The 27,086-nt window shown below is 46.1% G+C and overlaps 1 protein-coding gene across 7 annotated transcripts in view; it reads right to left on the bottom strand.

Annotated features, from left to right (window-relative positions):
* AMPD2 (adenosine monophosphate deaminase 2) overlaps window positions 1–27,086 on the bottom strand; it is a 664,925-nt gene that overhangs the window by 270,979 nt on the left and 366,860 nt on the right. Inside the window, exon 1 of one of the 7 annotated variants that reach the window (XM_086923575.1) lies at window positions 1,049–1,568. The exons of the other annotated variants lie outside the window; for them this stretch is intronic. The gene's annotated coding sequence lies outside the window, so the exon portion shown is untranslated. Of the gene's footprint in view, window positions 1–1,048; window positions 1,569–27,086 lie in introns of those variants that run through there. 7 annotated transcript variants of the gene reach the window in all.

Here is a 27,086-nt window from a genome sequence, read left to right as displayed (position 1 = left end):
GTCATGGACAAGCCCCACGAAGAAGATGCTGACAGACCTGCGATGGACAAGACACGAGGAGGGCAGGCCATGGGAAGAAGAGGCTGGGTGGCAGGCATGACCTGCGATGGGCAAGACACGAGGAGGGCAGGCCATGGGAAGAAGAGGCTGGGTGACAGGCATGACCTGCGATAGGCAAGACACGAGGAGGGCAGGCCGTGGGAAGAAGAGGCTGGGTGGCAGGCATGACCTGCGATGGGCAAGACACGAGGAGGGCAGGCCATGGGAAGAAGAGGCTGGGTGACAGGCATGACCTGCGATAGGCAAGACACGAGGAGGGCAGGCCGTGGGAAGAAGAGGCTGGGTGACAGGCATGACCTGCGATGGACATGGACATGGACAGGCCATGGGAAGAAGAGGCTGGGTGACAGGCATGACCTGCGATGGACAAGACCCGTGGAGGGCAGGCCATGGGAAGAAGAGGCTGGGTGGCAGGCATGACCTGCGATGGACATGGACATGGACAGGCCATGGGAAGAAGAGGCTGGGTGGCAGGCATGACCTGCGATGGACATGGACATGGACAGGCCATGGGAAGAAGAGGCTGGGTGACAGGCATGACCTGCGATGGACAAGACCCGTGGAGGGCAGGCCATGGGAAGAAGAGGCTGGGTGGCAGGCATGACCTGCGATGGACATGGACATGGACAGGCCATGGGAAGAAGAGGCTGGGTGACAGGCATGACCTGCGATGGACAAGACCCGTGGAGGGCAGGCCATGGGAAGAAGAGGCTGAGTGACAGGCATGACCTGCGATGGACATGGACATGGACAGGCCATGGGAAGAAGCTGGTTGTGAAGGAGATGCTCTGCGTTGGACATGCGTATGTGATGGGCATGCCATGTGTTGAGCATGCCCAGTCCAAAGATACCCTGTAGTGGGCATGGCCAGTGATGGGCAGGGGATGCACAGGAGATGTCCTGTCGTGGAGATGATATGTGATGAGCACGCCAGGCATGCCCTGCAATGGGGATGCGCTTCTACGAACAGCAAACTCCACTCACGTACCTGAGTGCTGACCGTGTACTTCTGGGCCCCCGCGCCCGTAGCCTGGCCCTGTGGCCCGTGCCAGCGTCCTCAAAGACCCCGAGTGGATGCGGCGCTGCCTTTGCCCTAGTTTCTCCAGACACTGGCTCTGTTCAGCTGACTGATGGCGCTGCTTGCCCTGTGCTTCCGTGCTTCCGTGCTCCTGTGCTTCCGTGCTCCTGTGCTACTGTGCTCCCGTGCTCCTGTGCTCCCGTGCTCCTGTGCTCCCAGTGCTCCCAGTGCTGTCAGGCGCTCGCTGCCCTGGCTCCAGCTGCTTTCGGATCTCAAGTACTGCCCAGGGCTCGCTGTTCTGGCCGCGGATACTCCAGCGATCCCAGTGCCTCCAGTGCTCCCACAGGTCCAGTGTTCCCAGTGCTTCTAGTGCCCCGGTGCTCTCACGGGCCCAGTGTCTCCAGAGGTTCCAGTGGTCTTAGGGCGTCCAGACCAGTGCCCGTCAGAGACGCAATCCTAAAAGATGCCACTTCAAGAGCCCGACTGGACTGTACCAATTGCAGCCACGGACAGGGGAGGCCGCAGAGCTCCCCGCCCCTCCCCTCGCGCAGCCGAGGAAGCTCCTCTGACAGCTGCTGCCTGCAGCGGCGGGCGGAGGTCCGGGGGTCGGTCACAGGCACGATCGATAGAGAGCATCAATAGAGAGCACCGCTCCAAGATGTCGGAGCAGGCAACGACGAAAGCATGTAAGCACGGAAGAGGCAGCAATAGGAGCAGTCGCCACCGGAGAAGATATTGACAGGGCAGGCAATAACTCTGCTGGCATTAGAGGGGTACCACAATGAAGGAGCAGCCGAACACTCAGTAATGAAAGGGGCACTAACAGTCCCAAAGCAGGCATCAACCGAGAAGTGGAACAGCAAATTATAGTGACGGAACAGGCACTTCTTGAGGAGACAGTAAAGCAGCAATCATCAACCCAGGAGGCAATAATGCAACAGCCAGTAATGGAGCAGGCAGCAAAGCAGGAAGCATTACACAGGCAGCTTCAGGCTAAAAAGGCAAAAAGAGCAGATGATGGACGGAATGCTGAACAAATCAAACATTAACCCCCAGTCAAAGATATGGGCTAATCCATCGTTGTTGTTTTTTTTGCTGAGCATGCCATCCCAGTTCGAACCCAGGAAACAAAGTTTTTTTATTAAGCCCCGTTGGAGGGAGATCGATGCAACTGTTCAGTGTGTTTTTAGAATGCACCATTTGCCACTGCTAGCCCCAGAAACTAAAACCTGAAATTCCACATCCTACTAGGTCTACACCATGTCATGCAACATTTGTAATTTCTGTCACTAAAATTTATTGAGCAATAACTCTAAATCCACTGCAGAAGTTGTTAAATCGCTTAAGCTGAAATAAATGTTATTTACAATACAATGTACCCAACATATTGTCTAGAACAGTGGTTCCCAAACTGTGTGCCATGGGTCACTGGGAAGTCGCCAAACCTATCCAGGGGAGCTGAGCACCAAGCACTTTAATGCATTTAATGTTGAAGGGTCTGTTGGTTTTAGTTAAACTAATTAGACTTAAACACATGTAAATGTGTGTGTCTTGTAAAGCGCACTGCTACCCGGAGGTGTCCTAGCGCTATAGACCGCTGGGGAACCCGTCCTGGCTTTCCCTGTGAGATGTTCCCTCCTGGGTATCTCCAAGGTGAAACCAGGCATCCCCGGCGTTTGTGGGGGGCCGTTGTGGAGATGAGGCAGCTAATGCCCAGAGTTGCCGAGTGTGATCCCTGGTTAGAGTAGGCACCGAGGCGAGAATTATCGAGTCCGCTGACCCTGGTTCACGACCCTGCCGCATCGGGGATTGAACCCTGGTCCCGGGCTGTCCTCTGTTTCCAGGTCTGCCACCTCTAACCAGTGAGCCACACCACTCCACATGATGTCGATGATTTGTAAGTAATATGCCTAAAGCTGTAAACGTAGTGCTTAATTGATGGCATGTCGAGGGAGATGATCTATATATATTTCCCTGGATCACACGTTCCAACCAGCCACGGCTGGCAGTGGGAGTACCTGCAGGGCGGTGATGTGGGGAGGGGGAGGGGCAGGGTGGGGGTAGTAATGTATGGATTACGGAGTTTTACAGGTAAGTAAACTTTTAAATAAATAAAACAAATTTTGTTGAGCGCACTGCATCACATTTGGGGATGAAGTGCACTCAACGAAATTCGTTTTATTTAGGTAAATGGTTACTTACCTGTAAAACTCCATAATCCATACATTACTACCCCCACCCTGGCACGCCCCCTGACCCCCCACCCCACGTCACCGCCCTGCAGGTACTCCCACTGCCGGCTGCGGCTGGTTCCAACACTCCCAAAGTAAACAGAAGATGTCTGATTTATTTTGTTAGACTCGTCAATAGTTTTGTTTTTTCCAAATGCATTTTTACACCAATGCAAGTTATCAGGAAAGTACAGCTGTGCTTTCTATTAAACACACTAAGTATTATTAAGTATTGACATTTGTATTTGAATCATAGGAACTTCCAGTGCACATTTCTTTCAGTACACACACACTTCCAGACAGGCCTGCCCACTCCTTGAGCACACAGAAGTAAAACACCATATACGGCATAATGCCAATATTTGAAGGCAAGAAAGAGGGACGTTTAAAAAAAATAAAAAAAATATGAGGAATTTATTTTACATTCTTCGATTTGGAGGCAATTTTAGGGAGGAGACAGCAAAAATAAAGCTAGATGTGGTTTACAAAATCAAAAGTCACCCTGCCGAGACAGGTGTGTTGGCACTTATGATGTGGTTAGAAATGGAAGTGCATGCAAATATTCTTCAAGCGCAGAAACACTTTGGCAACGGGGCCTACATGCATAGGGGTGCGGTCTAGCACTGTAAGTAGGATAACAAATTTGAGAGGCTACTCTAAAATTGGCATGGGCAAAGAAGTGTAACTAGGAATATTTTATTAGAGGCACTGCCTTAGTAATACAAAATACCCTGTGTATATGATTATAATCCACACACACTAACCTCAGCGCTTGCTAAGGGTGGGAACTAGAGGCACAGGCTTAGGAGCGAGCCAGCCTCCACTTCACTATGAAAACACAGGGGCAGCCTATTTTTGTGTTTTCATTATATGATTAGAATACCTTCATCCCAATTATTTTTTAAGGGAGGAAAATGCAAGTACTCCCGAGGCCGGGCGAACATCCCCGCCAAAAAAACATAACAGTGGGGAGCCAGGGGCAGGGGCCAATGGGTCAAGGGAGCCGTGGGTCGATAAAGTTTGGGAACCACTGGTCTAGAAAAATGATACCCTTCAACACAGTGTATGAGAATAGTGAAGAGAGTGCCCACAAATATTTTTGACGGAGCTTCTGAAGTGAGCTCTGCCGCTACTAGTAAAAGTGATACCTCATCGGGGTCTGGGTCTAGGTGTGCCCAATGCCACCACTGCTGGTGTTGCTCATGTAAACTAAAAGAACAGCACTTACCGTACAATGAAGCTAGAGGGAGTCAAGGAACATACCCACAGTGGCACAAATAGGGGTTCCAAAGACAAAAAGAAACACAGGGAGTTGCCGGCAACCGTCCCCCTTCTGTCAGTCCTCTCATATCATGCTTGTGCTTCCACCGCAACTATTCAGTTCTCAGAAAACATATTCACACATTAAAACGCTATTGTCTTATACTGCTCTAGAGGCTCAGAGAGACTCAATCACCCTTTGTACCAGAGTCTTGTATTGCCCCACATCAGCAGATAGTCGGAGGGAGCTTAGTGATCTGGATTATCCCAGTCCCGGTCCAGTGTCTGGCTACTTCTTAAGATGATGTCTTTCCTTCGTTCTTCATGGAGATGCTCTTTTACCCTTACCCACCATTGCCAGTGTCTCCCTTACTGAAAGCATCTTCCCAGAAGCTCTCAAGACAGGCCAAATCCTCCCGATCCTACAGTAGACCCTGAGGACGTCGCCAAATATCGGTCGTCACTCATGTACCATTCATGGGCAAGATCATTGAAAAAACAGTCTATGTTCAATTCCAAGTTCACATTAATGATAACTGCCTCCTGTACATCAACCACCCTGGCCTCAGATCCCACTGCAGCACGGAGACCACTACCGTACACATTGTAGACAATATCTTCCTGACCAACAGATGAAGATAAGCCCTGCCTCATGATAATGCTGGACCTCTCAAATGCCATCGACACCATCAACACCTCACACTCAACCTGAAGTCTCGAAAAGGATTCACCAGCAATATCCTTCACTGGTTCTCCTCCAAAGTTTCCAACTGCCACCAGTTTGTTCATCTGGACACCTCCAGGTCCCAAAAATATCCATATCACCTGCATAGCTCTGTCCCTTGCCATCTTCAACCTCTACATGCAGCTGCTTGGTACTCTAGTCAAAGATTACAGTATCAAGATTCACCAATATGTCGATGACACCAAACTCTACATAAAAGTCTTCTCTGCTTGATGTCTAGTACACAATAGAAGCTCAACCTAAGACATAAGTTTTGTGATTTACCAAGAAGAACAAAAAAGAAACAGTACAAACATGGCCCTGTGACATACACCTTGATGTAGGTGGGCAGAATTTGCGTAGTCGTGCTACGCAAAGCTCCGTGAAGTGGTAAAAATCTCTGCGAGCACGCAAAAGTTCTGCGAACACGTGAAATGCTCATTCCGCTCGCTCGCGGTGCTTTTTTCCTGTTCGCGGACACTGAGTGCTCGGAAAGGAATATCTTGCGAACAGGCATTTTGAAAGTGCGAACAAGCAAAAAATTACGCGAAGCCCGCAGATCGCGGAATTTTTGGCAATTCTGCTTTCTCCGTGGAAGGCAAAATTACCCAAATTACACAAGCGGAACGGAATTTACCACCCATGCCTACTAAGAACCCCAACTTTTACTGAATGCCAAGGCACTTGGACACACCTTGAACATCAACTTGTCCTCAAGGAACACATTCCCCAAAAATACAAAGATGGCCTAGTCTAAAGAACCTGAAATAATTCTGTGCAGAAACCAACTTCAGAACTGCTGTTAAAGCTCTCATATACTCTCATCTGGATGGTGGTAATGCCCTACTCAATGGTCTCCGTGACTCCACACTAGGAACCTGTAAGGCATCATATATGCCACACAACATCTCATTGAGAGCATGAAGCAATATGAACACATAACCTTCCCTGCTGATGGAACTACATTGGCACCCCTTGCCGAACCGCACCATTTTAAAAAACAGTTGCATCATTTGCAAATCCATCCCAACCAGCATCCCAACTTATCTTGCAGTAAGTTCACCATCTCTGGTGATTTGCAGAACACCCTCAGCCAGGACACCATCACACCACAGATTAAGAAGTGCAACAAAAAAAACCAAGGGAGGAGGCCTTTCCATCTGTGCATCCAGGATCAGGAACAACATCCAGGTATTCATCAGGACTGCCCAACAAGGCTCCAGTTTAGGAAAGATTGAAGACCCACCCTATATAGAACATTACCTCACAGTGCATTAACTGTCCACAAGCAATCTACCTACTTTATGTTTTATTGTGAGCCTCCACGGCGTTCTGCTGCATTTAGAAATACCACATACATACATGCATTGGATGGCCATAGTGGGAGCACAAGGCCTTCAGCCCTAGTTCCTCTAGAAACAGTAAACTCCTCATCCTTTGGTTAATCAAGATGGGCAGCCCCCCACCTGCTCCCTCAAGGTGCACTATACCTTGATTCCTCTGGGTACACACAGGCTGCAGTGCCCACCACAAACTGTTCCCTGATAGAACACTATACCCCACATCCTCGTTGTACACCGAAGCTCCAGCCATACCCCATCTCTGCTCCCTATTGGTACAGTCTGTACACCATATCCAAGAGCACATAGGGGCTGCAGCAGCCCCCCTTTACTACTCAGCTGCGGTAGACAACACTTCACATTCTCGGGGCACACGGGAGCTGCAGCCTTTTCCCTCTACTTGTCTTTCTGGGTATACTGTGCTACAGGAGCCACAGACCACCCCATGCGCTTACTGGCCCTCTACCCACTCTTGCGAGTCTCCCATACACAGGGGCTGTTGGTCTCTAACGTTTGTTCCTTCGGGGTGAACTGGAGATGTACCATACAACACACAAAGAGTCAAAAGCACTTGTGGATTCACGCCTGCCCTCACCGAACCATCACAACACAAAAATTGGCATGATACCCTTTAATAGTGTTTTAAAATAATTTTTTTCAACACACCTAACATAATGTAAATCTCATCACCTACTGCTACACTCCCTCCAGGAAAACTGAGGCAATTCTGAGAATTGGACAAGGTAGGCTCACTCATGTAATGTGATATGCTTCATCATTTGCCACCTCGCCCCACCCTAGTAAGGTGGTACTACCAGGGCAAACTCAAGCTCAGGGTGAGGCTGACCTGAGGGAACTCTTAGAAATGACTTATTTTTTTCTGAGTAAAAACTTGGGTCCAGTACAATAGTTGAAAAAGCCTTAGGATAAACCACAAAGCATCCTTTATTCGGGTGGTATTCTATGCTTATTTAAAAAAAAGATATTGGCAGAGGACGTTTATGGTTACAATGACCATCACGCACCGCTGAATTATCTAGCCAACATGTTTCTTCCTAATTTCTTAAGAGCTAAACAGTCTCTGGTATTCATCAGGGTCACGTGTCGGCGAACCTACGCCAATATACTAATAGTGCAGAGAATTCTAGGACATGTGAAGAGAGGACCTACCTCTCTTAATTTAAATATTTTCATCAGGTGCATTAACCTGGTTGGGAGGGAACGATAACAAACAAAGGTATCTCTAGAAGTAGCAGCAGGAGAGACATTCACAAAGCAACTGAAAATGGTAAACTTCCCATCATGGTAGAATCATTAGAATGTATTCTAACAGTTTTGTACATTAAAAATGTAAAAGACAAAAACACACGTGACACAGTGAAAATGAATTCATTCATTCCATGCACGCACAGGTGAAAATACACACATGAGGGAAAAGGAACTTCATAAATCAGCCCAAAGTGATTCCATTCAGTGGCAGCTCCTCTGCCAAGAGCAGCAAAGAAAGGAAAAAATAAAATGATAATACCGGAATTTTATTTTTTCCTCCTGCTGCGGCAGTGCATGAGGGGCTGGGCCGAAACTGCAGGGGAGGAATGGTAGACACTCCTGTACGCAATGACTGTATGGTCAGCCCTCTCGGGTCGCCCAAAACAGTCATGCACACTCCCCTGTACTCCATGCAGGCTGCATTACATCCTGCATGGAGAACATGCCCACTCCTACTGAGGGCTGTGTCACTGCGCTCAAACCAATCACAACGCTCCATTGGAACATTGTGATTGGCTTAAGGGTAGAAGCCTGGCTTCCTGCTTTCTGTTATGACCTGGAGTAGGACAAAGAGGACCAGAAGGGAAGACGCAGGACCCGACGGTGACAAGGTATGTTTTTTGTTGCTGTGTTTTTTTTAAAAGCAGCCCGCGAGCCCGTACCTGCCCCTCCACCCCTAAGCCGTGCTGGACCCCCCCTGATTCCATTACTTAGTGTTAAGAAGAGGATTGCCTCATGGTCTGTTAGGTGTGGACGCCTCCTGTAGTCACACCCTTTTGAGTGTGATCATATTATTAATGCAATATGAGGAGAGATGAAAACAAAGTAACAAAAAGCGTCAGAAAACACATTGTTCTGCTGCGATGGTAAGTATACCTCTCAGCAATTATAAATGCGGTGTCGTATGTGCAGATTTCTGCTTGTTTATTATGGCATTAAACCCACTGCGTCAAGCTAGAGCGTCCACATTGGTCCTACTGTGCCCTATTCAACAGCCAAATGGTAAGGACAGAGTGGTCTGCTCAGCTGTTGGTATTTGAAGGAGGAGGGGGCAGTACTTCTTCTACTGATTGCCGGAAATCTTGTTTGCAAGGTTCAGCACCTGTGCATAATCAGGAGGGAGGTCTGCTCCGAAAATAGAGCAGGATGGCCCACCCATTGGGCTTGTCCATCTACAGAAACTGAACCCTAGAGGTAGGCCTGTGATCACTGAAAGTGTGTTCGCATGTTTGAAGCCGTCCTTGGGAAATACCTGTTTGGTTATCGACAAAACCTGTGCTGAGAACTATTGAACTGGATCCAAGTTTTTATCCAGAAAAAAATAAGTGATTTCTAAGAAATTTCTCAGGTCAGCCCCACCATAGTCCGCCCTTGTAGTACAAACTTACCAGGGTGGGAAGAGGTGGCAAATGAAGAAGCATGTCACTTACGTGAGTGAACCTACCTCGTCCAATTCTTGGAATTGCCCCTTTTTCTGATTGTAGCTGTAGATTATAAAATCTACCATATGGTAGGGGGTTTGAAAAAATCATTTTTATACACTAGTCAAGGTATCATGCCACTTTTAGTGTTGTGAACTGTAGATGTACTTCAAGGTCAGAGCGGTGTTAAAACTACAAGGAAAACTGGGCTCATTCATTTGGAATGCCAAAGGCCCTCGTATAGCATGGAAGAAATTAAGAAGGGGTCTCAAGACAGGAGGGCTTGCCTTTCCAGACTTAATGTTGTATTGCCATGCTTTTCATTTTAAGCATTTTAGAATTATGGCGGGCCGTATGGACCAATCATCAATGGGATTGCTATTCTCTGTTTTATTAAAGGACGTTCCTCAGGGATCTAGTTTCTTTCTTTACAAGTTTGGGGACCCAAAATTCTTTAAAAAAGTAAGGTTGAAGATTTTAAGGTCAGCTTTGAAAAATTGGGTATTTGTAAGGACTAAACTAAACATTTCTTATTATGCGCCGCAGGCATCCATATGGGACTCCCCAGGCCTCCCAGCCTGCCTTAATGATCAACTATCACTACCTTTGAAGCAGGCAGGGCTGGAGAGGTGGGGAGACCTGCAGGGAGATGGCCAACTCTTAAGCTGGGACACATTGTCCAATCTAACTAGGGGGGCCCTGACGCGGTTTAAATATTACCAATTGTCAGGCTGGTGGACAGCGAGATCTGGGATGCCCAATGATAATAACCCCCCTAACCCTAAATTTGATGCTGTAGCCAGAAGGGGTAAGTGGAAAAGCCAAATTTCTTTTTGGTATTCGGCAATGTTAGAGGGGGAGGATGTGACGGAGGCTGAAATCAGTAAATTGTGGTGCAATTTTCTTACCCCGGCCAACGGGCCTTTTATGGATTTCTGGTACGACTCCTTCAGGGTGTTAAATGCTGTAATCAAGCCGGCTGCGCTGAAAAGAAACCACATATACACCATGTATAGGGTCTATATAACTCCGAAGAAACTGGCAAAATTCTCAAATATTGACTACAATTGCCCAAGGTGTGGCCTCTTGAGGGCAGACGATGTTCATATGTTTATGGATTGTCCTGAATTGGCGGACTATTGGGGGAAGATAAAGGAATTTTTGGAAGAAGTACTCTCAATGCCTATAGCACTTCCAAGGTTTACAGTTATGTTTGGGCTTGTTACGAACTATCAGGTGAATGACCTTCCCACTAAATTCGTATTCTTTATCATCCTCTTAGCAAGGCGCGAGATTTGTAGGGCATGGAAAGATCCAACCCCCCCTACCTTTGCTAATTGCCTGAGGCAGATTATGTTAACTTGCAAATCAGATGTGGCATGTGATCCCAGAAGTGAGACGAATGTTTGGGCAGCCTTGGTGGCATGGCAATCTCGATGATTGGTGTTCCAATGATTTGTCTGGAGCCCTGCTGGTTCCCCGTACTCCTAAGTAGCAAGGGGCGCACACAGATCGTCGAAAAGGAGTTTGGAGGGGAAGGTAGTGGCTGCTTGAGGGTACGGGCAAACCAACTTGCATCAGGCCAAAACTAACATGGGTCGGTGCAGAACGGCCAGTAGTGCATGGAGGAGCCAGTGTCCCATCAAGAGTTCCATTTGTGATATATGAGGATTACCAAAGAAAAAAAAAATTTAAAAAAAAAAAAAAAAAGGTCAGAGCGGTGTGGTAGGGTGTGACATCCACCAAATACATTAATTCTCGGATTGCAATTTTCGATCTGGGTACCCTGCATCGGGCCTACTACTTCTGTGTAGGGTTTTTTTGTCGTGATCCAATAATAAAAGTCAAAATGCTGACCTTTGATATAAAACAGGAGAGAGGTATAGATAGATTTATACATCAGGTAGCTGAATTTCAAAATGTGAAACCAGATGACCTGGAATCAATACTGGCTTCCCTGCTTGTCCAAATTGTTTGATCCTAGGCAAACATTTTATTTCACAGATCCTCTTAGATCTTTATTATCACATAGTAGAGCACCTTTAAACACTTGAGTTCAGGGTAGGCACCATATAAGCACCTCTTATATTTGATTTTATCTTTCTCTCTCTCATTTCTTCATTTCTCCCCAAAAAATCCGCGAAGGAGGGGACAAAAAAGTTTAATCGTTTTTACCACATAGCCTGCGCGCAGGTGCGATATTAATGTTGGATACCACGCTGTATTACCCTCGCTGTAGTGAAATGAGACACGGAACGGTACTGTATGTAGATAAACACCTGTTAAATAAAAAAATTGTGAAAAAAAAAATAGTCTATAATGTTGCTTTATCTATAATAAGAGTATAACCCATGTTTAGGGTTCAAATAACTACGCACTTGCCTCTTAGATCATTAATGGCATTGTCGTTAGGGGCAAAGCCATTAATGTTTTTAAGTTCATATTTAAAAACTATTACTTTTAATACATGTCTGTCAATGCAGTGATATAATCTGATGCACTATGGATAAGACTTTTGAATGTTAATGAAAAGCGCTTATTTAAATTTTGAAGAGACTGTATCTGATTTTTACATTATTTTTGTTGCATGATATACATGCCAAATGTTTTCATCGCATAGCCTTTGCATGGACTCTGAAAGCAAAAGTCAGACGTTTGGCTCAGCTCTAGCTCAGTTTGCCCTATTAATTTGCTGGTGCGCCCACCTCTATTTGCAACTCATACTTAGAACATAGGGCTGTCAGTCACTTGAAAAAGTGATTTGTAGGAGGGGTGGTCTGGAAACATTGAGCTCTGCCTACATCCACCAATTTGACAACTGTATATTCAAGGCTTCTTGTAGCAGAACAAAGAAGAGTGCGTGTAGTGAAAATACATTAAAGAAAATAAGTTATCCCAGAGAAGGGACTCTAGGCTGTTGTGTCAGTATTTACTGCTACTGAATAGGGGTGGTGGGGCGGGGGAGAGAGCAGAAGGGGGGAATAACAAATAAAATAAAATGACTTACCTGGATGCCGGCGGCTACCACTTCTCTGCGCCTAACCGGAAGCACAGAGCCTCCCAGAATCCCCTGGCCAATCACGACTCTGCCTTACAGCAGCATTGTGATTGGTCTGAGCGCTGTAGTTCGGTGCTCAGAAGAGATAGGGAAGCTGGGGAACATGCAAAGTGGGCAGGACGGTTTGGCCATTCTGCACACTTTAGAGTGTGCTTAACTCTCCTCCCCCTGGTCCCTGCTCTGGCCAGCCCCACCCCACCCAGCACCTAAGCAGGAAGGAAAACTACACTGATAATAACATTAAATATTATCATTTTAGTTTTCATTTTATACTGCTCACAGAACAGTGGGGCGATGCTCCTCCGCCTCAGTGGAGGAGCTGCTGCCGTGCTGTGTTGTACGTGACCGTAGTCATGAGGTCCCAGGAAGAACGTTTTCAAATAATAGAGTACGGAGGCTGACGTCAGTAATCCATACACTAATGCTGGTTCGTAGCAGAAGAAGTTATACAAATACAGTCCGGAGTAACTTTTCTTCTTTATGGCATGGTGTTTATTATTCAGTCTTTTCGCAAAAAACAAGCACAACGGCAGCCGACACGTGTTTCGTCCTACAGACTTTTTCAAGGCAAGCAGCAATGGAGAAATGGTGCTGTGAGTTTAAGCTGTAGTAGGGCAGAAGTAGCTGAGCCCAGTAAGGTCTGACCTCACATTCACGTTCTTGCATGCGCACTAAGATGTATTCTTAAAAGCAAAACTGTATTGCCAGCCAAATGCAAAAAAGTACTGAATGACTCCACTCCGATGTAGGAGATGAGATGCACACAAAGACGAAAGACAAGTAGCACAGCGGTTTGCAAGACAAGGTCCAAACCACAAAATTAGTAGTGGACCTACGAAGGCCTTGATAAGACTTGCATCTGTTCAGACATGGAAATGTGTCACACTATGCTATCGATATCTCACGGGAAGGACTACCAGGCCCAAATGGGAGGGGCCCAGCTTCAGGGGAGGTGTTTGTGGTGCGCCACCCCCCTCAAATGCATTCTTGGCTTGGTATTTGGGTCTGGGGACGCGGAGTCGGTCTGCTCTGATGGTGTCAGTTTTTCTCGTCATTCTCATTTTACTAAGAGCTTTCAACTTGAATGCTTGTGAATAGAGAATTGCTCTGGGTAGCATTCCAACCTATCATTTTTTGCACAGCCTGCCACTGTGGACAAAGGCTTTTTGAATGCAAATCAATACTGATACTGCTCTTCATGGGAACAGTACAACCCAAACTTCTTCACCCTGCAGCCTACCACTTTTATAGTTGGAACATTTGAGATTCAGAACCCACTTCTGTCATCTCCCAATCCCCCCATGCCACGAATCTCAGTGACTATGTTACGCCCCTGATCATGGTCCCACTGGGAGGAGTGGCTGATATTCCCTGAGGTCCCAATACATGCACTTACTTACATACAGGGATTTAAGTGGAATGAAGAAACTAAGGGGTCTCTGAAAGGGGCGTGGCCGATGTAATTAAGGGTGTGGCTTAAAAATATGCAAGGTAAAAATATGTGATTAGCATAGTGTGCCACCCGACTGGTATTTTGCTGCTTCTGTCCTTGCATCCAGATATATAATACAACAACGAGCAATACACGCACAAGAAGTCAGGGCTGTTGGCTTTTGCCAAAGGTTGGTTGTGTAAGAGAAATAAGCAACAACTATGGCTCCCTTGTATAGAATACTGAAAATGCTTCTGTTCTGAAATGATGAGACTGAAAGAATTAACGATCCTCTTGAAGTTACCTCAAAGGCAGTGAAGGCTGAGCGTACTGCTGCAGAGTTTAGATTTTTTTCTACCCTGAGGGCAAAAATGGAGAGCCCGATAGGGACCAGTCTCACCACCTGCTTTTTAGAAGTGCTGAGCATCGGCAGGACCTGGCCCACTTAAAGCCCTGATTACATGGGCTAGACTCCAGGAAGTTGTTCCATCAGTTGTTGCGCTAATGCTGCCCTCCCCATCCTTAGCAGAGCGTGATCCCAAATAGGTACGAACTCCATGACCCAGTGGTACAATGAGCCAGCCTTGTTGTTTAAGTAAATTAAGCTACACATTTCTCTGCAGGGCTCGTTTCAGTTTCCAGGCTATTTCGAAACCCATGTTGTTTTGTTTGGCTTCTCATCCCAATCCGCTCCCTCCCTCGCGCCCCAACCAGCGCCTCACGCCCATAACATCTCGACTGCGTCACAGCAGCGTGGCCCGAGGGCCGGCCACGGAAACCACGTGAGCCGGGGAGGGTTTGGTGGAGGCCAGGGAGAGGCCGGGGTCCTGCGCATGCCACGCTCCACCCTTTAAACGACCCTGCCCACTTGACACAATAATATCTAAAACTACGCGTAAATGCGGTGTTATTATCAGCGTAGGTAGAGACATTGTAGAGAATCTGTGTAAAGCTCCAGTCTGCAGCGCCTACCTCCAGCGCCCTGCGCAGAGGCGCTAACCCCGCCTCGACGCCATTGCGTTCGGTCATGCGCTATCTTAGAACAACATTCCCAGGAGTGAATTAATAATAAAAAGTGACTCAGATACCATTACACGTTCTAACATTTTGAGCTGAGGGCTAATATCGGAGTGCTCAGGCAGAAACGTGCTGAAATACGTCCAGCGGATGATTTCCTGCAAAGTAATGAAATAAAATGCTTCTTGTGCCCACTGCCAAGCAATGATTTTGTTTCCAAAACAGGAATGGAACATTGCATAACATGGAAAGTCAGACTGCACAATAGGTCACGGGCGGCACATCAACGCTGTAGGGGGGATGGAGCCCTGCAAACAGCGCTCACCGCCGAGACATAGCTATGGGCTATTAATTAAACACTTTAGAGTTACAGGTTTGCAAGCCATATAATGTAACAGGCTGCAGTAGTGTTTCAAGGGGAACTCGTTGCCACCCAGAATCTCATATATCCACCTATTACGGTTAAACCGCGCGAAATTAGTGGCAAAGAACGATGTGTAAAGGGCTATACCCGGCGGAATCCCACACAGAATCCCTGTTCCCTTGCGTTCAATGTGAATATTCGCTACCTGTTTAGACCAGAGGGGCTGGTGCATTCTATGTTCCTCTTGTACCTTCCTAGAGGGTCGGGTGGGGATTGGGAATGGGCTGCCTTGTAACTGCTGGGATGGGAATTCAGCTCAACGTCTAATTGGGGCCTTAACAAGCAAAGGCTAATGCAAATGGCCTGGCTTTCTGGTGCCTGTATGCAGACACAGATGAATACATGTTATTTGCGTGCATTCCAATCACTGTGCTGCAGAATGCCCGTCCTCAAATAAAAGGCAGCAATGCTGGCTTTGCCAGGGCTTGGAAAAATAGCGACAAAGAGTTGCTTTCTGTATAGAAAACAATTAGGAGATAAATGATTGAATGACAAAGAGTGCGATGACTGAGTGTACTGTTTAAATGTAAAACAGCCCTTCACGAATTCCAAAGAAAGCACTTCCTAGAAAGCAGAATGAAATATCAAGCATTCAGTATCATGAAGTGACAGAGTAATACTCTGAGTGGAGGCAATGTTTGTTCTCCATACATTTACATTACTGGTAACAATGTGCGATGCACAGAGCTGCACTTCCAAACTGAATCTAAAAAGCTTGCATTGGTTCACGTCTGAAGACCAGTGACGGTAAAGGGTACCTCAGACCCTATCACCCGCATCCCCTGCCACAGCAAATAATATCGGCATACCCAGCATCCTTTGCCAAATCATCACCTCTTATGTTTTCAATTCCACATGCATTGTTAAATCTGTCTGTTGGTGACACTAGACACTGCTCCCTGCTGCTGCGCAACCATGAGAAGTGGTAGGACTGGACAGACAACAACAACTTGCCCAGAATGAGTCGTCTCGCCCACCTCGATCCCACATGTGTCATTGAACATCTGGAGATGCTAAAGATGACATCAACCGGAGATTGAGTTTCAAATCATTGAAGCTATAATGTGGTTTATCACTGAGCATGCCTTTCTCCACACCTTTAGCTCATGGCTTGCTTCTGTGGTGAATTATTGACACCCATGATAAAAAGTGTGGTTTGGGGGGGAACAGAATGATGCCACATATTCAATTTTACCTCACTCTCCACATGTTTGACGTTAGGTCTCTGTGTCTCAGTTTTCTAATTTCTTTCTTACTATACCTTGTTGCCTCTTACCCAGTCTGGGTTTCATCCTGTAAGCTCTACAGAGACCGCCTCACTCATTGTATCAGGCAAGAAAAAACACTCATTGGTTCCACCTTCAACCACAAGTGCCATCTGGTCTGGTACTTTTGCACACACACCATATCCCAGAGTACGCAGGGACTGCAGCCCTCCTCCTCTATTACTCAGCCGTGGTACACTACGCCCCCCACATCCTCGGGGTACACAGAAGCTGCAGCCATCTCCCTCTACTCGTCTTTCTGGGTATACTCGGCTACAGGGGCCACAGACCACCTCGTGCCCTCACTGGCCCTCTACACAGTCTTGCTAGAGTCTCTCGTACACAGGGGCTGCTGATCCCTAACCTTTGTTCCTTCTCTGAAAACTGTAGATGTGCCTCACAGTCACAGGCGTAGCTTCAGGGAGGTGGAGTGTGACACACCCCAAATAATGAATTCTTGGCTTGGTAGTTGGGTCCGGGGCCGTGAGTCAGGTCTGCAATGTCGGTTTTCCATGTCTTGATCCAAGAATAAAAGTCAAATTGCTGCCCTCTGATGTAAAACGGGAGAGAGGGATCGACAGATATATGCATCAGGTAGCGGAATTTCAAAATGTGAAATCAGATAACCTGGAATCAATACTGACAATACAAAGAAAGGATGGCTGGGTATAGAATGGACTGGGTTGCGTAAAGTAATAGTGACTAAATAAGAATGCTCAAGGATATAAGTAATGGCCATCCACCATCACCACATGTGTAGACAATGCCCACACATATAATCAAACAAAAGAAATTAATATCCCAAGCAAAAATTGTCCAAAATAATCAGAACAATCCACGTCAGTAGTTGCCACAAAATTCTTCTTATCTTCTTTATTTTCTTATGACACAGTTCAACATAGATTCTAGCCAACACATGTTTCGTCTTATGTGGGGTGAACCACAGACTTCTTCAGGGCAAACTGCAAAACAGTTTGGTCAAAACGTGGTATTTAATCAAAATTGGCCAAATAATTTACTTCAATAACCTCAGATACCGCAATTGTACAGATTTAAGGAAAGAGAAAAAAGGCCAAAATGTAATATGCTCGGTTTTTAATATTGTTCCAAAGTCAGTGATCAGTAATCAAAAGTTTACCTATCTTGCTTACTTAGTTGGCAACTTGGCGGCTCCATGGCAATAACAGAGCCGGAATCTGGTGCTGGGCATCGGAACCTACAATCCATGATTCCCAACGAGGAGCCACATAAAGCAGCAAGGACAGGTTTGAAAAGGGGAAGACCCACCTGGACCTGAAGACCAGCCCTGTAAGAAGCTGGCATAGTTCTGGGGATCCTGACCCTGCTGCTCTTTGTGGCTTTTCACTAGTTTCAGGAATTCACAGACGACCACATTTTAGCAGATATACTGTGCTTTTTGAGGCATGCACTGTAAGCCTGCTAAATAAAATGTATTGTGTCTGTGTGAGGGGATCGTAGTTGAAATATGACCCTCAAACATGCACATCCAGTTGTGCTTTAACAGCACTGTATAGCTGGATCATGTCTCAGCCCCCTCATCCTCCTGTTAGCAGGAGCTGACCGGCACACCATCAGTGTCCATGAAGACTTGAAACTTGTATTTTAATCAACACTGCTAAACTGAACAAGTATTTGCAATGCAATAGGTCTTGCATTACTGATAGTTTGAGGTATTGGCGTAGCAAATAATACAACGCCAATAGCTCATACTTTCAGTAATGCGAGACCTAGTGCATTGCAAATGCTTGCTTAGTGAGCCAGGAACCAGCATTGTATGACCACAGCTGCTCCTAGAGGTCCCTAGTTAGCAAGGCACCAGCATTGTGGTACTCGGTGTAGTACCGCAAGCTGCTCCTAGAAGTCCCTAGTGAGCAAGGCACCAGCATTGTATGTCTTGGTGCAGTACCGCAAGCTGCTCCTAGAGGTCCCTAGTGAGCAAGGCACCAGCACTGCATGTCTCGGTGCAGTCCTGCCAGCTGCTCCTAGAGGTCCCTAGTGAGCAAGGCATCAGCACTGCATATCTAGGTGCAGTACCGCAAGCTGCTCCTAGAGGTCCCTAGTGAGCAAGGCACCAGCACTGCATGGGTTGGTGTAGTCCTACAAGCTGCTCTAGAGGTCCCTAGTGAGCAAGGCACCAGCACTGCATGTCTAGGTGCAGTACAGCAAACTGCTTCTAGAGGTCCCTAGTGATCAAAGCACCAGCACTGCAGACCTCTTTTGGTCACATATGGTACTGCACCCTGCAGAAGATATGCTAAACCCACCCAACCCATAATGCATTGCATGCAACACAGTACTACGAGTACATTCAAATAGCTATGTCCTTATATCCTTATATACAATTAGTAGCTTTGAAATGTGACAAAATAATTATTACATTAATTTCGGATTAGGTTGTACTCTATGTGGAGCTGATGAAGGGAAATTTATAGATGGTCTCATATAAATGTGAGATGTTCTAGTTGGCACCCACTGCCAACTTAGCTTAGTGTGTGTCTTGCCTGAAGCCTTTTAAGAAAATAGTGCCTTGAGGCTGTAATTAAAACCTAGGGAGTAGCAACACATGTAACAGGATGTCCTCATGGGAAGACACAAGAAGAGAAAGGGTGGTACTAAGGAGATACTACTAAGCCTATTGACCAACGAAAAGCCACAATTTACTAAGGACAGGGATAGGAGCCAATTAAAAAGATGCGCGGAAAGTGGCCGGAGCTTTATGCACATATCCTGAATACAGTATGTTTAGAAGAGACAGCAGAAGCGCTGCCAAGGCAAGACCTAAAAATGCACAGGAGCTGAGGCAAGGGGGCTGTGCCCTGAAGCCCCTGATAAAGAGACGTTGCTGCCCTCCAGCACTCCCAAACCACTCCGACTCTTTTCCTCTCACTATCAGATGACACTATTGTCTCTGTCAATGATGATCTCTGAGTGACTATCACTCAAATCATTGTATAACTGTCTCTGGCGTTCTCCATCTCAGACTATCAACAAGTTTTGTTAGTGCCCTCGATCCCGAAGAGTGTCTAATGTTCTCAGACTGTCATATAGATGTCTCTGGCACACACTGATCTCAGATCAATGTCTATCACTCTTCGGGCATCTTATAAAAGTCTCTGGTGCTCTCCATCTCTTAGTCATGTTTGCTCTCAGACCGTTGTACAAGTGTCCCCGGTGTTTTTCCATTCCTAGTGTCTCTATCACTCTCAGACAATCATACAAGTGTCTGCGGGCATCTCCATCGCCCGGTGTCTCTATCACTCTCAGACCGTCATGCAAGTGTCTGCGGGCATCTCCATCTTTCGGTGTCTCTATCACTCTCAAACCGTCATGCAAGTGTCTGCGGGAATCTCCATCGCCCGGTGTCTCTATCACTCTCAGACCGTCATGCAAGTGTCTGCGGGCATCTCCATCTTTCGGTGTCTCTATCACTCTCAGACCGTCATGCAAGTGTCTGCCGGAATCTCCATCGCCCGGTGTCTCTATCACTCTCAGACCGTCATGCAAGTGTCTGTGGGCATCTTCCTCTCTGAGTGTCTCTATCACTCTCAGACCGTGATACAAGTGACTCAGGGCTTCTCCATCTCCGAGTGTCGCTATCACTCTCTTTTCGAGCCATCATACTTCTACGTCTCTCTGGTGCACTCCACCTCTGAAAGTCTTTTTTACTTTCCTACCATTGTTCAAGTGCCTCCACTAGAGCCATCGCCCCCTCATACTCAGACCACAGTAGAAGTGTCTCAAGCCAACTTCACTTCCAAGTCTCTCTATCGTTCCCAAACCATAGTTCAAGGGTATTTGGCACTCTCCGGCTCCAGCACTCTCCACACAGCTGCCTTCAGCCCTCTTCCTCTTAAGCACCTATATCACTAACAGATAGTATGAGACTCTGCCACTCTTTTTTTTAAAATTTAATATTTTATTGAAAAACAAAAACAAAAAAACAGAGTCATCATCCAATAATTAGTCCATACAATACAGAAACAGGTACGATGGGCAATACAGAAAGAATATTACATCAATGATCAGTACAACGTCTAGGTCCAGTCTTATCCATAGCCATATCCACAGTGGGGGAAGTACAGATCTCACCTCTAAATACATTCCAGTGTCCCCACTTTTTGTCCCATTTCTTGGGGCATCCTTTGATCTTAAAGTCAGAGACTCTGCCACTCTTGATTTCCCAGAGTCTCTGTCACTCTCAGATCATCATACACGCTCTCCATCTATGAGTGTCTCGAGCACTCTCGGAATGTCATACAAGTGTCTCCGGGCATCTCCATCTCCGAGTGTCTCTATCACTCTCAGATCATCATACACGCTCTCCATCTCGGAGTGTCTCTGTCGCGCTCAGGCTTTCATACAAGTGTCTCTGGTGCTTTCCATACCAGAGTGTCTCTCAGTCACAGACTGTTGTACACGTATTTCTGACCCTCCCCATTTCCGAGTGTCTATATAATTCTCAAGTTCTCACATAACACATGATGTATGCACACACGTGTGGTGAGGTGAACACATGCATCTCCACACTGCAATGGGCTTTTTGGATTTTTTGGCTGTTGCTATTCATTATTCGTAGCAAGCATTGGCAAAGCAAAAAGAATGGCTAGCAACTGGGTATTATATGTTGTTCTTGTTGTGAGACTACTAACAAGTAAAAGTCCCCTTTTAGGTACACAGCCTTACAGCCTGGCATAAACACTATCCTCATACTCACCCCAGCAAACTTTTTCATTGTAAAAAAATCAAGATCTACTGGCTTTATTAAAGCTGGTTACCACAGCATGGAATCTTTAAACCTGTGCAGCTTTAACAACATGAAACAATGTCCACTCGAAAAATCAGAATGATTAGACGTGCATTTTGCGTAACACATGCACTTGATAATAACCGTTAGCTGAACCTTCAGGTGCATTCACCTGCAAAACACAAACAAGCACTGCCGATGACAACAGGACAGGCCTATAAATCAAACTGCCTCTTCAATCATTGACAGGTTTATGTACTCAGTAATTCATCACACATGCACTCTGCCAATCTTTTTTGCACTCATGCATCCTTTCATCTACCCACTGAGTCATTTTTGCATTCACCAACCTACAAAATCACAAAAAAACATAAACAAACTCACCAGCATATACAAGAAAGAAACATAAAAGTAGAAAAAACAAAACATGTTGTCACCTAAGCACGACAAGCATATGCTTGCAATAACAAATGAAACTATACATAGCAGCAGGTGGCTGTCTTGCAGTGGTATTGTACATAGTGTGTAATTGTTTTAATGTTCCAGTGTGGCTGCCACATTTAGAGCCAATATGCTGTCCCAACTTGGATTGATAAAACAATCAATATGCTGTCCCAACTTGGAATGATAAAACAATGATACAATATGGACAGTAATGTTCCAGGGTGGTTTAGCGGCAGTGGCGAAACACGGGATGTGACACAGTGGTGATGAAATGAATGGCAAGCATGCAGCCCTTTACCACCCTCTGGGGAGCAGTAATATGCTGTAAAACAAAAATAAATAAAGGAGAAGGAAATACATAAAAGGGAACTTCTAAAAGGAGAAATTGGAAAACTAAAGGACTGGCCCACCAGCCTTTGCACTGAAGCACTCTCATTTTCAAGTAGATGTGCATGTGTGATCAGACAAATGTCATCACTCACAGGGCAAGAAAGACAATGGCTGAAGTGGGCTGACTCATTGCTCCATGCTGTCATGGTTAGCAGCTGTAAATGACACACTCATACAGACCAATGGCAGAAGAGGATGGATCCAAATCCCATCTAAGCATTATATGTATATATTTATATACATGCATGTATGCAATTTTTAATGCGCTTTTTTATGACCAGATCATGGCAATACTTGTGGGGCCTAACAAAAGGGTTCAAGCAGGAATCATAATGGCAGTGCAAATCTCCAACCTCTAAGATTTGTTAAATAGTGTAATCAATACCAAAATCCTTGCTTACAATAGTAATCTATGAGATTTCATGCAATAATATATATGTCTGCAGGCTTTGCTGCAGTTCAGCCACCCTTAATAGTACACTGGCTGTTAAATGTGCACACCGTAATAAATAAATCAGGACCACTGCTCTTGTTTTAACTTTGCGTAATAAACAGATCCGACCTGTGACATCTGAAATAACTTTGCACAATTAACCGTTTAGGCATATATCTTTTCTCACTGTCTTGTCACTGCTGCCTACTCAAACCTACCATTCTGAGCATGGGCTTTCCCAAAAGTCAAACAGTGGGTATCCCGTAATAAAATGACAAATATGCACAAAATTACAGTTGTCAAAGCAATAGAAAATCCCTCCTAAAAGGGCCAGCTTAATAAGGATTTTCACAGTCCAAATCTTCCAGCCCTTGCTGTTTGTTGGAGTGAGTCATCAGCACCAGCACCCTTACCTACCACAGTAATCTGCTAGACTCCATGTAACAAAATACCCTCCTACAGGTAGCAACAATCCACTCTTATAAGCCTATTGCTTTAAACACAAGCTTTTCTCAAAAAGGAAGTCAGGACTACTAGCTTTGTAATAATGTTTCTTAAAAAACAGAGTAAACCCATGGAATCTGACACATCTTCTTAATAAACCAGTAAGAACTAAAGGGCCTAATTTATGAGGTTATGCCGAGGGGCAGCTTCGCAGGCCTTCCTGCAGCGCTGCTCTATGGCAAAAGAAAAGGGCAGGAAGGCGCTGTATTTATCAGATATGGGGCTTTATTGTCCTTTTCCTCTGTGCCGGCGCACAAGGGGCTCCCAATGTAGACACCTTTGCACCATGGTGAATCATGGTGCAGGGTGCCTGGGTTGCGGGATGATTATTTTTGTGCAGGAAGGGAAACCTTCCTGCACAAAAACAATCACAAGAGGCTTTTTCTTCGTTCTGTGTGTGCTGCAGTTTGAAAAAGAATGAAAAAGGAAAAACGTGGCGAACTATTGATATTTCTTCTCATTGTGCCTCCCTTACGCCTCCCTGGGGAGGCTTATGTTTTTGGCGCTGCCTCAGATTTACAATTCCTCGTAAATCTGGGGCAGTGTCAAAAGGCCTTGGATGGTACTGGAAATGTCCTAAACAATACCCATTGCACGCCCCTTTAACGTGGAGAACTGCGTTAAAGGGAACGATATTTATGAGGCAGCATTAAGACCAAAAAAATGGCTTAGTGCTACCTTGTAAATATGGAGCAGGCTCCTGCGCCACAGATCGTCACAAAAAGTGACGTTCCAGCAGCACAAGGGGCCTCATAAATGAGGCCCATATTCTTTATCGCTGGAGTAGCGATTTTTATCTAATACAGAGATACTGAAGTGTGCATACACTGGCAACCATCATGCACACAGTTATAAAATTACAAATGTGTATACAATTAGTTAACAAAACAGTGTAAGGGCCAAACACAAGTATTATCAGGGTACGAATTGTCTACCCCCAGCGTTTGTCAGAGGTTGGGCCAATCCCAAAACACTTGCTATTTTGGTAGTAAGTAAGATTTCATGTAATAAACTACCCAGATACTGCCTATACCATGGTGTGAGAAGAATTCACTGTTAAAGGTGTATTGGCATTAAGTAATGATTTTCGCAATAAGCCGGGCCTACTGACTTTGCCATAATGTTTCATAATAAACAGATCAGACCTATGACTTCGGATATAGTGTTCCCCAGTGAATGACTCGTGTCATCATAACCAACTCAGGTCTAAAGTATTGAGAAGATGCTTTCCCACAGGTAGCCATCACGCATACTGCCATAACATTAATAAAAATGTATATAAAATTACATTTGGCAATGCAAAATACGATCCCTCCTAGGAGGGCCTAGCAAGGATTTTGACCCAAAAATGTATGGGGGAGGGTTGGGGAAACTAATTCTAAAACCCTGGCTTGCTGTGGTAATCTATGAGACTTCATGTAACAAAATACCACTTCACAGGCTGTAATACAGAGTGATAATGATCCACATGCTTTAATTTACAGGCTTTAATTCAGAATGATACTGATCTATATGCTTTTCACAATAAATATGCCAGGCCCACTACCTTTAACATATATTTTCATAATAAACAGACCATATAGATATATAGGTATAGCCTTCATCTATGGCTTAAAAACATAACCAACACACTCCTGCTGTACTGAGAATACGCTTTCCTACAAGGTGGAAAGTGCTAAGCAAGCACTATTTTTCAGTGGAAGAACACGATGTCTTACCAATCAAATTCTGTACTTAAGACAACCAACACATGGGCAGGACCAAAGCCTCTCTTTCAGTAGCATTTCTAAAAGCTCTTTTTCTGTTCATCGCATAAGGTCTACCAACAGCTGCACAGCCAAACCAGACCTAATAAGGGACTTAGAAGAGGTTGAGTTTACAGGGGTGAGACTATGCTTCATAACTAGCACCTATTTTTGTAATGCTGGCCTGGCCCTCTTCATTGGCCCTTGGTCACTGACTCAGCCCTGTGGACGCTGCCTTGGTCCTGTGTCGATACTGTGCCTGCTGCTCTCCCACTGTCCTGTTGTCCCCTACTCTGGAGCTGAGTCGTGTACTCCATCCTGTGGCCCATGTAGTACCTTACTGGGACTTGCCTCACTTTTGCAGCACCATACACCGTCCTTACAGCCACCTCTCAGTCCTGTAGGCTTTGCTAAGGGCTTGTGGGCCTGCCTCAGTCCTGTGGCCCTTACTGCGGCCTAATGGTCCCTGCCTTGGTTTATGGCCCTGCACAGGTACTGTGGCCAGTAACTCGGTGCCGTGGCCTTTGTGGTAGCCCAGTTGTCCTAGTGCCCCCTGCCTCGGTCCTGCCGCACCTTCTGTGCGATACTCTGGCCCGTATTGGTTCTGTGGTCCCTACCTGCATCCTATGGCAATGTTTCCCACCTCTGCTTTAGTTCCTTCTCTTGCCTTGTAGTAGGCTCGGACGCGCCCCGTTGCATTGCTCCAGTACCTCAGCTCTGTTTATCACTCTGAAGCCTTGTTCCCACCCATCTCTCACGATCCCACGAGCGGTCAGCACTCCTCCCTCGCCTGAAACTGTGTCTCCAAACCCTTATCTGCGGCCGACAGAGTCTCGAGTCTCACGAAACCCGCAGCCACTAGCGCCCCATGATAAGCACCCGCTCCTCACAGCAGCACCAGGCAGACCCCCAAAACACACTGGAACTGGGCCCGCGCGTGCGCAGATATACACCTGATATGGGGCCGGTAAACATCTATACAATCTGCCCGGTGCGGCAGGCGAGGAGCCTGGGAAATCCAGTAGAGTAAATCGAGTTACCAGCATATCGTAGGTAAGTCGATATTTACCATTCCGAACTCCAAATCTGCGTACCTTGAACATATGTGTATTATCAGGGTCCATACATGTGGAGTGAAGCAAAGTAAAGCTGTGCTTACCTGTCGATCGATATTGTAGTCCTACATATTTTGACTATGATGATGTGGTAACTTGATATTACCTACTTCCTGTTTCATACCGCCTCCCCCCACCCCCAGCCCATGCAGCCAGGCATGAAATACCTGCTAGGAGGTCAGGCATTTTAAAATATTCCAGCTTAGATATATGTGGATATATCCTGATATACCTGATAGATTTCATGTAACAAAATACCACTTTGCAGGCAGCTGTCAAGAGTCGTGGCATGCCCATATATCCCTGGCCAGGAAGCAGAAATGCCCAGATATACCTCTGCTAGGGCCGGCCAAACTCTCATATACTTGTTAAAAAGGCATCTTATGCCAAACAAACCTTCCCAGAGACCAGCAATGCCCGAGATATAGCTGAGTTATGCATGCCCACATGGTGGCTCAAGAAGCATGGTGTGTTCAGATCCCTGCCAGAGACCAGGCGTACCCAGACATGCCTGGGCTAGGGCCAGGCTTATACCTGCTAAAAATTCTTCATGTGTCCAAATAAACCCTCCCTAGAGCCAAGGCATGCCAAGCTATAGTTGGGCTAGTCATATCCACATACGCCAGCTCAGGTAGCATGGTATGTTCAGCTACCTGCCAAAGACCATATCTGGGTTATGCATCACATATGCCTGCTAAGAAGGCATTGTATGTCCAAATAAACTTGCCCAGAGACCAGCAACGGCCAGATGTAGCTGAGTTAGCCATACCCACCTATACTGACCCAAGAAGCGCTGTATGTCCAGAGACCTGCCACAGAGGAGTTGTGCCCAGATATACCTGAGCTAGGGCCAGGCATATGTATATATATCCGTTCCAGAAGCTCACTATGTCCAGGTACCTGCCAGAGACCAGCCAATCCCATATATACCAGAGCTAGGGACAGGCTTACTCTCACATACCTGCTCAGAATGCATTGTATGTCCAAATAAACTTTCCCAGGGAACAGGCATGCCAAACTTTAACCTAATGATACCCACATATGCTGACTAAAGAAGCACAACGTGTCCAAATACCAGTCACAGACCAGGTGTGCCCAGATATACCTGTGTTAGGCATGGTATGTCTATATACCTGCCAGAGACCAGTCATGCCTAGATATACCTAAGCTA

The sequence above is a fragment of the Lissotriton vulgaris genome, chromosome 5 (assembly GCF_964263255.1).
Source record: "Lissotriton vulgaris chromosome 5, aLisVul1.2, whole genome shotgun sequence".
NCBI lineage: Eukaryota > Metazoa > Chordata > Amphibia > Caudata > Salamandridae > Lissotriton > Lissotriton vulgaris.
Note: the sequence above shows the minus strand (reverse complement) of the source record. Positions and strands in the feature narration are given on the sequence as shown.